Raw genomic sequence first — 8,729 nt, 5'->3', positions numbered from 1 at the left:
TCCATCATTAAAATTGTTTTTCTATTGCATTGCCACTTGCAGTTCGATTCGATGTGCTTTCGATAGGTGTTCGCGACCGAACATAACCTCAATTTGACGGACAAAATTTTTACCGATCGACAATGTTTTTCTGTTCTGCAACCAAAAAACCATGAATCCGGCTCGGAATCCAGTGCTTCGAAATATTGTTGATACCAATTTTTCCGTTCAAAACACTTTTTCATCGTTCGATACTTGCAATACGTGCAATTTATGTGGCCAAACTCACCAACAAAACATCGCGAAAAATCTTTACAATTTCGCACCATCGGTTTTCAAAAACAATTTTAATACAATCTGCGGCTTCTTTGCTTTACTATTTCACTTTAATTTGCGTAATCTGGGCTCCATAACCTGTTGGAATTTTTCACCAGCGAAATAGAAAGACGTGTTGTACTGACGACGGTCACAACAAGAAGAAGGAACGTTTATTGACACATGATCTTATGACTACGTACAAACTTGACCTGACTTACATGTACATATGAACAGAATTGAAATACGAATTCCTGAATTCAACAATTTTCTATATTTAAGGTTTTCAATCATAGTAGTAAACATTGTGTGACAAACATTTTAGGGTGTTTATCATCCATATGACCCATGACTTTCAGTCAAGGGAATTAGTTCTCATTATTTGCACCATATGCTTTGCGTGTGCAAGCAGTTAAAGAAGCCTAGGTAGCGTCAATGAAAGTTATGAAAGGACAGTTTAGCTCAAATCTGACTTGATCACAAAGGCAGTGAGCAATTTAGAAGAGATTTGTTGTGTAGTATATATAGTTTCCGTGTGTTTATTGACCTCGGCTGCGCCTCGGATCAACAAATTCAACAACAACAAATTCACACTAAAACTCTACTTTTCATCTTTTCATGCCAAGTCATGTAAAATACTAACGCTTTCTGATCTTTCAAACGTGAGAAGGAAATTCGTGTGAAATGGGAGAAATGAATGTAAAACGCTAATGAAATACACGTAGAATGAATGGAACGAATTGGATGAAGAAAACCAACAAAAGCGGTAAAAATGTGTGTTGATTAAATTTGAATGTAAAATTTTGAAGAAGAAGTCTGAGTCGTCAATATTTTTGTTTACAAACCGAAATGGCTCTGTGATATTTTCATGCAAGTGCAATTAGCTAGTTAAAATTTTTAGTTAATGGTAAATTAATGATGGAAATTTAGGAATAATTCGAGACTTTAATTCAATTTTTGTGCTATAAATTACAGCCTGATGAAGCTCTAACTAAACATAGCGATATATTGCACCAAAATTAAAATTGTTTTTTTCAATTCGCCGCTATATTTCATGCCAACAAGAAAACATTAGATGTAACGAATAAAAAATCAATCTGTTTAAAAACACTTTTACTCACAATACACATCGAGTGCCTAATAAAGCACTTTGAACCAATATTCATACAACGTTTTCTTGTAGTTTTCATCAGATGTGAATACTTCACAGTTATCTGAATCTAACTTAATTGCGACTACTACTATGCTACTTATGTTTTCAATTACTACAATTTTCTGGAGTCGACGAGTGGAAGAACCCATGGAAGAACGGTAAACCGATGATTGGGATTTTACATACGCTGATACATTGGCAGCATCATACGTAAGTAAAAACGCAAGGAGGCCGGGATATGCAGCTCAAAAACGTGAAGGTGACAAGTCATGACTTTATCGGAATTTGGTCTCTAATTTTCACTTCACCCCAGTTTGTATCGAAACTTTGGGTTCAAATCTACTACCTTGTCCCACAACTAATAGAATCCACAAATTCAAATTTATTTTACTCAGCGGTCACAATAATACAATAATGGTGCTTTCAAAATGTTATATAGGGTAGCAAAACTCAATTTTTGTTAGCTACATCTTCGCTTTGTTTTGAATTATTCATGTAGTTTCCAAATAATCACTCCACCTGGCCGTTTCCTATTTTTATGTGATTTGCCACAAATCGCTCGAGTTGGAATTTCCTATTTCCCCCACTATTTTTCAGAACCAAAACGAAGTGATAGTTGCAAAGTGAAATACCTCTTGTTCGCCCAATAGGTCAGTTCCAAGATTATTTGAGCTGTCAAGACGTCGTCCACGGCAGGGCCAATACCAAAAAAATGATTATTGAAGAAATGTTCGTAAAAGTGTTGAGGCTATGGCTCTGTGGATGCTCTCGTTCGTTGTCGAGCCTACATAATTGAAGTGTTTCATCCTCTCCAAATGTAAACATTAGCGTCAAAATGTGGTTAGCGTGGTTAGTAGTAGTTGTCATAGAGATAGGACGTGCTTTGAAACGCTGTCGTTTGTCGATTGTTTTTGTGGTTGAATATTTGCTTTGTTTACCAAATTGTTGAACGTTTGATTGAAAAGTCTTTTAGCTGTTTGATATATCCAAGTTTGTGCCGAAAAAGTTTCATTTTTTCTAATTTCAAACAATTTTGTGTTTCTGATTCGAATACTTTGGACAATAGACAAAACATTTTGTCATTTTTTGCCGCCAAATGTTCTACTGTTATGACAGTATGCAAATCCATTGTTTTGGTATTCAACGCATTCAACCTGTCCATACATCATCACCTAAAGTCAATTCGGAAACAAATCCGTTGGAAAATGGCATCGAAATGTAAGACTTGTGGCAATGCTATCATGAATTCGGAATTTATTACGTGCAGTGGCGTTTGTGGTGAACTTTTCCATTACAAATGTGTCGGCGTGACTAAAGCTACGCTTGCTGCACTGACAACATGTTCTAACGTGCATTGGTTCTGTAACGACGGCCACAGTGAAAAAAAGAGCGTATCGCGAGGGGTGACTCACTTCCATTTAATCTATTAAATCCATTTAATCCAAAAAAATTTGTTTAGTTTTACCGAAATAATTAGGCTACCCACCAAAAAAATTTGTAAACTAATTACGAAAATTAGATCTGCACGATCTCCAGGGCGTTTAAGTACTCGTGAGGTATAGAAAAAAATTTTTTGGTAAAAATGGTATTAAATAATCCATTTAATCCACTTTACACCAAAAACTTCTAAAAATGGAATTTTACACTTTTTAACGTTGTAGTATGAGTTGTAGTACGTCGTTCAATCAAAATCAACCATTTTTAAGACTTTTAAAGTATTTGGTAAAATTAAGTTTTTCCCTATTTAATCCATTTAATCCAATTTTTATTCCATTTAATCCATTAAATCCATTTAATACCATTTAATCCATTTAATCTAGAAGTGAGTCACCCCTCGGCGTATCGTCTTCAATTGACGAAATGAAAAAATCAATTGATCAATTGATACAAATATGTATACTTGAACACCAATAAGATTTCTACCGTCGCAAATGAACCTGTAAAATGTGTGGTCGTCTCAAACATTGACAAAGAAGTATCTGCTAAGTACTTGAGGAACTTTTTGGCAAATGAACTGAAGCTAGATCATTCGAAAATTGGCTTGTCGTTGTTGTTGTCGGCTGGAAAAACGCTCTACGATCTACAGTTTCTCCAGTATAAAGTGACCGTACCGATGAACAAATATTCGTCGATTATGGATCCTAACAAATGGGCCAAATTTGTACGTGTCCGTGAATTTGTTTACAAAACTGGGAATAATGGCATTGGAGTTACTATTCAAAATTTTATTGAGAAAAGTGCTTCGAAATAATGTTCATATTCAAAACTAGAAATATTGTTGTGTAATGTTTCCTGATACGATTTGATTTTGTTTGTAATTTTGAATGGTTTTGCTTTTTTGAACGTGGGTTAGCTGTGCTAACGTTAGCAGCGTTAATTGAGGTTATGTCGTATGTATTTTGTCACTCTTGATACACGCCAGTAAGGTGAAACCCGTTGGTGTTCAAATAAAAAAAAATCTAAACGTGAGGACGGTATATTATTTTGAGAGCTAGGTACAATTGCCCTTTTTGGTTATGTTCAAAAAACTCTCGCCTTCCTTCAATCTGAATGTCTTTTAGTCATTGCCTCTTGAATTTAACCAGACTTTTGAGTTAATCGAAAAGTTTATTTACCATGGCTGATAAATTCTGACCAGAATGTAGCTTCTTCATTCAAACCATATTAATTTCATGGAAATATTTTATTTTGATGATCATGATATGATGATGATGATTTGTGATTTTTTTTAGACATTTCAATCACGATAATATTAATCTGTAATTTTATAATATTGTTTATTTTCCTCTAAATGAAATTACTTAACTAATTTTAAATAATTTTTATTGAATTTTCACGTTTTTTTTTGTTATCTTTTCATTTATGGAATGTTTTCCTTATAAATCCTATATTTTTAACATTTTTATTAAATCATTCAATTTACATACGGATTGAAATCCTATTTATGTATAATTTTCATTAATTTTATTATCTATAATAATTGAACTAGTTTACAATTAATTGTTTGTTGAACAGTGTCTACATATTCACATCTTTAATAATAATATTTTCAATTTAATTGATTATTTTCTTTTACATACTATTTTCTTCGTTCATTTCTTACTCGTATATCTCTTTTTTTGCCTAAACGAATTCTTTAATAATGTTTTTAGTAGAATAGTTTAAAGTTTAGGTCAAATTATACGGTAACGATCAAACTACTTGTTGTTTAGTAACCTCAAACTGACTTCATTAATTTAACAAATAACTAAAAACAGCCAACAAATAATTCCTGTGAAGTCTCGTCAAAAACCAAATCGCAAAAAGTATTTTGCTCGTACAATGTGAGATGTTCCTTATACGAAATGCTTTCTTTCACGTAATGTAACATGAAAAATTGTTTCATCTACTAATAGAAGATTTTTCAAATGAAACATTTTTTGGCGACTTTTTTTTAAATACTTCGCAGCTATATTAATATATTAGACATCTAAATTTTGAATATGGTAGGAATTATTAAATCTTTAATGTGCTATAACGAAAGTAACAGAAATCGGCCAAACTGTTCTTTAAATTACACTTATAATAGTAAAGCATACACCTCCGTTTAAAATATTTTAACTATCTGGAATATTTCGAGCCGAAGCGTGATACATAATGTAAATTGTCAAAATAACCATTTTGGACAGAGGTACATAAACTATTTTGTTCAAAATATATAAACACTGAAGGTATTACAAATTTGTCACATTTCAGTTGCACCACACATTGAGTTCGTTTGCGTAAAGCTGCAGCTAGTGGTAAGGTGAATTCGATTCCATACAAAATTAGCAAGTGCAACAACATTAGTTACAAGAAATATTAATTAAATCAATTTCAATGAAAGTAGGGATCAAAAATGACTCTGAACTGCTTAGAGATTACCTTCAGTGTTTATATACTTAGATTTTGATGATTTTGTCTGCCGAAAACAGATTTATCGAGTTACACCGTTTTGCACTAGAGCGATAAATGCGACATTATCGTTCTTAGCAGATTTTGTTTTTTATCTACTGTAGTTTATTCATAATCTTCAGCATCATACTAGTTAGCAAAAGCAATCGCATCACATAAAAATTTCCGTGCGCAATAGTATGTTGTGTTACAAGTATTGTAATGTTGATTTTTTCAGCACTAGACCCAAGTTTTCCTTACGAGCGGATCGAAAAGTTCAATTTTTCTGTACTTCTCAGAGAGAGGTATTTGCGGCCAAGAAAGTACTTTCCGGACGCTCTCTCCGGCCGAAAATGGATTTTCATATATTTTTCCGGCCGTTGTTGAAATGGCTGTAGAGTGATTTCTATGTTAATGGTGTTGTGGTTTCGTCTCATTTCAGTTTTCAAGCACAAAAATCGTCGTTTGTGACTCGTGATGAAAGCTGAATTTTTCGGTACACGTCGTAAGCTTGTCCTACTCGGCTCCGCCTAGTTAGGACAAGCCGGACTAGTACCGAAAAATTCAACTTTTCATAACTCGTAACAAAATGCACTAATGTAGTTAGTATACAACAAATATCATAAGTATACTTGCGCAAGCTTCGACCAAATCATGCTACAATCATGTGTAGTAGGATTCTGTATTAGTTACGGATCAATTTGTTTTATTGCTAGCTCCTTCCGGAAATTCACTATTGCCTGTATGTTTACTCCCCAAAAATCACAGGATTAAAAGTGTTTGCTATATTTGTTTTTCACTAATTTCTGGATTTAAGAGTTTTTTTTTCAAACCTCATCAAATGAGTAGAACAATACATTCATTAATATGAACAAAAACACTTTTTGTTTTCGCATTAATGCCACAGCGAAGAATTCGCCTAATATGAACTACAATACAGTAGCGGCCATTTATTTTTGATTTAATGTCACCACGAAAAAGACTGTTGGCGCAACCTTCTAATAATATACAATCTTCACAACAGCGGATCATATACAGATTGTGAGCTGTGTGGAATTCATTGAAAACGAGGAATTCATAAGATATGGGACATTGGAGATGTTGTGGACTGTATATCACTGTCATTCACTTAATGTCGCGGAAAAATTGCATACATGTGATAGTGAATTTTCGGATGGACTAGTCATAAAATAAACTACATTGGATGTTTGGACGTACTTCATTGCACTTGGAATCAATTTTGAACTCACAAATTTACTCTTGAGTTTTAATTAACTAAATTTGGAAAGTGTTCCTTTCAAACGTAACACAAATTTAAAATCGACTTAAAATTTCCTCAATCCTATATTAACCTATATTTATCTATAAATAAACAATTTACTGATAAATATGCTAGTATATAGCTCAAAATAACTGTCTATACCGTTATATAGTTCAATATAGCTATATATATTTATATATAGATATCCATATTTGGGATCCTTGAAACACCCAACACACGTAACTACTCACTTCCCACTGATCAGTGACTTTGTAAGTATCATTTTCACCGATTTATATTGATTTTACAAAAATCCAAAATGGCGGCCGACGGCCATTTTGTTAGGAGGTGGAAAGTAGTAGAGCTGCTTTACATTCGTTAGTACCTTTCAAACAAAAAAAAAGTCATGAAATTCGGTCAAAGTTTACTCGAGATATTAATAAAAAACACCAACTTCACTGTACGGCCGAGTAGCCGGATATGAGCTCACTCCAAGGGACCTAGCTCACGCTCCGGTCAACCTAATTTCATAAACTTTTTATTCCCTGATTGGTACGGTCAATGTTTATCTAATAAAGCAAAATCCATCAAAATCCGTTCAAATTTGGCCAACCTACAATCAAAAACGGCTTGCCGCCCTGTACCTAGTTCACACCAAGGGGTCTAACTCACGAGTCGGTCATCCAATTTCCATAAACTTTTTTTTTGTCGATAGGTATTGTAAATACCTTTAATTTGATGTATCACTTACCAGTGTTGTCTTTAAATGGCCAGAGAAATCTTTGGAAAACGTTAAAGCTCGGGAGGGGTCGACCCAAAATCGCCCATCTTCGAACTTAGCCTCACAATTTCAACTACCTTTCAGGGAATTTTTTTTTTTGAAATAGGATTACTCAAGATTTACTCAAGATATCGACGTGACGGACAGACAGACGGACAGACAAAATTTTTATTGCGGATTCGTCATCTATGAACATAGACAAACACTTTGCCCTTACCGTCTGCTTCGAATTCCATCAATTACACACGGCATCGTAATCCTATAAGCCCCTTCGTACTCCGTACGGGGCTAAAAATATCCCGAAAACAACACTAATGTTACGTTGATATCATGCCCGCACGTTAGTAAGCGGGCGTGACGCAAGTCCACTACCAAAAATGTTTTACAATTTTTTTTTTGAGGATTGTTACAACAGTTATCTCAATAGAAGTCACATCGATCGCAAAGTTGGTGGCATGTTGTCATTGAATTGTTTTTCCGTTTTGTGATAATGCATTAATTTGAGCAATAATTTTGTTTTTGTTATTTAGACTTAAATTTTGCATTGAAATGAAATGAATTGTGTCTAACATAAGCGAAGTGCGTAGTGTTTTCAAATGTAAGTGAAAAACGCGTAACTCAAAGTGTTTGCCATGGGTTTTGTGATTTTTTTTAAATAATTCAAATGCTTTTGCTACATTAAACTCACACCACTGCAAAATTTATCTCCAAAAACACAAAACTTAAATATTACTGTTCAAATTCATTATTTTTTTTTTAAATCAATTCAAGTTTTTTTTATTTTTCTTCTGCCTCTAGAATGGTGGTAATAAAATCACCAGAGCCATTAACGAAAGCCATATCAAAATATCAAGACATAAACAATAAATCTTTTAACCTTCATAGTTTGAAAAGCAACTGACTATTTGCTGAACACTAGCCTGATTAAGTATTATACATTGTTTCCAAATAACTTTAGTTGGATATTTTTGATGTCAATTTATATCACTATACAGTGCGATGGAACAAATATATTTCGAATGCGCCTGTAGGATTCATTACTTTTAGATCCTACATTTCGAGCATTTATTGTTAATTGGCATCACTGACGTATATTCAGCCAAGCAACTTCGTGTGTCGAAGGAGTTTAAAGAGGATGCGGAGCTGATACGAAGTTATCATCAAAAATACATCATTTTTTCGCACAAATTTAGGCTACAATTTTCCACGCTGTGTCGATTCGTCTTAATCGAAAGAAAATACTTAGTAATAGACGACATGAAATGTGGTAAATTGTTTGTAGACAAAATAGCAAAGTAATTATATATATATGCTGCTTGACAACTTAG

The 8,729-nt window shown here is 33.6% G+C and overlaps 1 long non-coding RNA gene across 1 annotated transcript in view; it reads left to right on the top strand.

Annotated features, from left to right (window-relative positions):
• The first annotated feature begins 1,079 nt into the window (after positions 1–1,079).
• Positions 1,080–8,729, top strand: part of LOC119067064 — a 29,324-nt gene continuing 21,674 nt past the window's right edge. The window contains exon 1 of the long non-coding RNA XR_005085854.1: positions 1,080–1,108. This is a non-coding gene — a long non-coding RNA (uncharacterized LOC119067064). The remainder of the gene's footprint in view (positions 1,109–8,729) is intronic.

Source organism: Bradysia coprophila (genome assembly GCF_014529535.1).
Source record: "Bradysia coprophila strain Holo2 chromosome X unlocalized genomic scaffold, BU_Bcop_v1 contig_117, whole genome shotgun sequence".
In the NCBI taxonomy this organism is placed as follows: domain Eukaryota; kingdom Metazoa; phylum Arthropoda; class Insecta; order Diptera; family Sciaridae; genus Bradysia; species Bradysia coprophila.
The sequence above is the reverse complement of the archived record's forward strand: the minus strand, read 5'-3'. Positions and strand labels throughout refer to the sequence as shown.